This window comes from Cavia porcellus, unplaced genomic scaffold (assembly GCF_034190915.1).
Source record: "Cavia porcellus strain 051 isolate PalLab524CR breed Dunkin Hartley unplaced genomic scaffold, mCavPor4.1 scaffold_38, whole genome shotgun sequence".
Taxonomy (NCBI): domain Eukaryota; kingdom Metazoa; phylum Chordata; class Mammalia; order Rodentia; family Caviidae; genus Cavia; species Cavia porcellus.
The window spans coordinates 9,303,702-9,307,949 of record NW_026947521.1 but is presented as its reverse complement, the minus strand read 5'-3'; the positions used below and the strand labels follow the sequence as shown (position 1 = coordinate 9,307,949).

The 4,248-nt window shown below is 42.8% G+C and overlaps 1 non-coding gene across 1 annotated transcript; it reads left to right on the top strand.

The window, feature by feature from the left end:
- Window positions 1-1,512: 1,512 nt before the first annotated feature.
- LOC111753930 (small nucleolar RNA SNORA2/SNORA34 family) lies at window positions 1,513-1,645 on the top strand. Its single transcript, XR_002788685.1, has one exon. It is a non-coding gene; the product is annotated as a small nucleolar RNA SNORA2/SNORA34 family (small nucleolar RNA).
- Window positions 1,646-4,248: the final 2,603 nt, after the last annotated feature.

Here is a 4,248-nt window from a genome sequence, read left to right as displayed (position 1 = left end):
CACCAGGGCTTTTCCTGGGCACCTGGAGCTCCACACACTTGACCAGGTCCTTGCAGTTCAGACGCACCTGCAGTTTGCTCCCCTCCTGGTCCCACTCTGGCGATGACTGCCAGGTGGGGGTTAAGAAGCCTCCCTCCCTCGCCTGAGGAAAGGCAAACTCTCAGAAGCTTATTTAAATTCCAGAGCCCTCCATGGGATCAGGCAGAGATTCCAGCTTCACCAGAATGCCTTCCTTTTTCAGCCTCTTCCCTTCTGACACTGCCTCCTCCCAGTTCCACTGCTACTTGAAACACTTTGTCCCTATGACACCTGCATTCTAATCCCTAGCTCAGAGTCTGCTTCCAGGAGAAGCCTCTCTGTGTCCCAGCCCTGCCAGCAGCTCTGTGTCTCATGGGCAGTCTTCTCCTCCACCATGGCTAACCTGTGTGAGATGGATTCCTCGCTCATGCAAAGCAAATTAAATTCTTCTCCGGGAATTCAGCATTATGACCTAGAGATCAACTGGAGTCAGTAGACCTTGAAGGTTGTGAGACCCCAAGGGCTCAGACCATCATCTTGGATAAGTGAGCCAAAATGCCAACCTGTGGGGGAAAAAAAATAAAGCAGGTATCATGAGAAAAACAGAGGTTTCAAGGACAGGGAGAGAGAAAGACCAAGCTGCTGGTAACTTTCAAGTCTGGCTGAAATTGTCACTGTTAACTGAGTTAAGATAAAATAATCTAAAGACCTAAAGCATACTGAGATATGACTTAAAAACTGAATATTGTAAAAATTACAGTAAAACACACATTGCCACTAATCCTCCTCAGAATACCCACCTTCACTTCTGACACACTTGTCCCATTGTTCTTGCCACATGCTGAAGCGATTCTGGAAGTCCACTTTCGGGGGTATCTTTAGTTGTACTCTTGTGGCTGCCTCAATGTCCTGAATTCATTCAAAATTTACCATTCATGGTCATTTTGACTTTGAGTAAGAACTAGAAGTCCTACAGTGCCAAATCTGGTGAGTAAGGTAGCTAAGGACAAACTGTAATGTTTTTATTTGTCAGAAATTGCCACAAGCATTTTAAATCAATTCAGGACAGTGATAAGCCATGACAGTAGAACTAAAGACACTTCTGAAATAAGACTTCCAGAGCTGCTCCAGAATGTGGCAGAGACAATGGGACAAGTGCATCCAAAGGAATGGGGATAGTTTTTGTGGGGGATTAGTGACAATGCACCCTTTCCTGTAATATTTTTTTATTTTTTAATACATTGCATATTGCTATATTCATAGTGGTTGTTCACAGTATAAAATATCGATGTGAACTATTATCCACAAAAGTGTTTTTTTTACTTTACACACTCACATATCTTTTTATCACTCCACATACAAAGAGATTTAACTAGTATTTATAATACTTGAAAGAAAGCCCCACACCTAGATGACTTCAAGGTCACTAAATATTTAAGGAAGAATTAAATTAATCCTTCACAAAATTTCCAAACCCTAAAAGAAACACTTCCTATGGCCCTGACTCAAAGCCAGCAGTTTTATGAAGCTGCTGATTTCAAACAAGAGCCTAAAGTATCTTTCTATGGTGTGTTGGCCATTTGGAAGTTTAGAAATGTAATGGTCAATTCATTAGGGAGAAACAACTCGCTCCCCTCTTTAACCTGCCATTGCAGGGTAGAGGGGAAAAGAGGCCACAGCCCCCCACATCACCCCTGCTGTAGGAGTCAGCTTCCATGACCCTGCCTCACTATGGAGAAGAAGCCACACCCTCAAGTGACTCTGCTGCCACAGGCCAGGAGGAGAAGAGGCTGTGCCCCAGTGAGCCCATTGCCATCAGAGCAACATCAATGAGCAGACACCTCACACCTGTCTGTCACCTTGGGAACCTGGAAGGGGAGGAACCCAGGGGCCTAGCCCAGTCCTCTGCACCAGGGTGGGGGGGGCAGCTAATGCAGGAAGCACCCAGGACTCAGTAACGGGCTGATTCCAAAGAACACAGGAAAATGTCAAGACGAAGGAACTGGATGCAGTCTGACTCCAGCCTGCCCAGAGCAAGTTCAGAAGACACAGACACAAAAAAACTAGAAGTCACCACCTGACATTTCTGAGATGATGGCAGCTAAAGTAAAGAAAAAACCTAGTGCTTGTGCTGTTTGACTGACTACATGCCTTTCTTTGAGTCTGAGCGTCTGTTCAGAGGATGACAAGGTGTGTTACAGTAACAATGGCTGATTCCCTACTGTCTTGTTTTTGACATCCAATACCACTGCCATTGTTTTGTTTCATTTTATTGTTTTGTTTTATTCTCTTTAAAATAAAAATAGAAACACTCCGTGTTGTATGAGACCAGTTTTACCCTGATGTCCAAACCAAGACAGCACACTAAGAAAACTATAGACCAACTTCATTATGAATATGTGTAAAAAAATTCTCAACAAAATACTAGCAACAGAATCGAATAATATTTTCCAAAAAAATCCATAGCTGAATTTATGCCAGGAATTCAATGGTGGTTTAACATTAGAAAATAATCAGTGGAATGTATTTTATTAATAGATATAAATTAAAAACCCATGGTCATCTCAATAGACTAGGAAACTTTGACAAAACTCAATGCCCTTTCATGATAAAAGCATTCAACAAAATAGAAATAGAAGAAAACTTATAAAATAAGGTAAGGGATACCTACAAGAATCCCACAGCTAATATATTTTAATAGATAAATATTAAAGATTTTAAAAGAATTTTTAAAAAGACAAGGATTCTGGCACTAATCTTTTCAGGAGCCCACCTATTACCTCTGCTAAACCTAATGACCATCTGAAGACCCCATCTCTAAATACTATCATATTAGAGATTAGTTTTCACAAAAATGAATTTTAGGAAAACACAGTTCATAGAAAATGGGGCACCAAAGATACAAGTAGCAAAACATAAAGTAGAGAAATTGGAATTGATCAAAATAAAACCTTTTTGAATTTGAATAGTTTTCAAGAATACTATCAAGAAAATAAAAAAGCCAGGCATGGTGACATATGCCTATAATCCCAGAAATCAGGAGGCTGAACCAGGAAGATCAACATAAGTTCAACGTAAACCTGGGCTACCTTGGAAAACACTTCGGCACTTTCTCAAATGTTAGACATAGAGTTACCACATAATTCAGCAACATTAGATGTTTCTGTCCAGTAGCTGTGAAACACATGCACACAAAATGTGCACACAGATGTTCCTAGCAGCAGTATTCACAGTAGCCAAGCAGTGAGGGGGAAATCCATGTAGCATCAAGAAAAATTAATACTTAGGAATTACCTTAACCAAGGAAACGAAAGACCTTTCAAATGAACACTAGAAACTGGAACACTGAAAAAGAATATCAAAGAAGGGAGGAAAAAAGATGATGGATAGATAACAGCAGCTACAGAAGCTCTCTGAGATAGCCAACTTAGATTCCAAAAATAATACAGCCTGGAGAGTCCCAAACAGAGGGAGATGCACTCTGCTGACCCAGGAACAAACTAAGCTGAGAGGAACCAATTAAAAATACAGTCCCGGTGCTACGATTGGAACAGCTACAGTCTCAGTGCCACTGCTTGAACTCGCGGTTTGAATATGCTGCCACTACCACGCACCTGAACTGGCGCAGCTGGGAGAGCCCGCTAGTTTCAACTCACTGGAGACGCCAACACTCTGAGAGTGGGAATCGGCGAAACGAATTGAGAGCAGAGCTGGCCGGGAACCCTGCACTGACCTGCAGTGAGTGAGAGGAATAAAGACCTTTCCATAGACAAAGAGGCTCCAATAGAGGACATTCTGGGACCAGGCAGACTGGCCAGTGACTTCGGTCAGATATTCCCTTCTCAAGGGGGATTGGTGGGGAGCGCTTGGCCTGGGTGATACCATGTCTGAGGCTCAATAGGCTAGCCCAAACCAAGTCCCTACCCCTGACAGTGCACCCTAATGCAGTGAAGCCTTCAATAGGCGACCTGGAGGGGCAGGCCCAGCATAGCCTGCCAGCATCTGTACCTCCTAATACACTGCAGTGGGCAGGACCACCGTCAGCACACTTCAGACAAACTGAAACTGACAAAGAAAGAAACTGGGCCTCCTGTATGGAAGGAACAAAAACTATGAGAAGAGGAGGCAACAAGAAAGAGTCCTCAGTCCCCAATCCTGAGAACAATGATCCAGGAAAGGTAAATGCAAAGGAGAATGAGGACAGAAAACATGCAATATCAGGCATGGCAC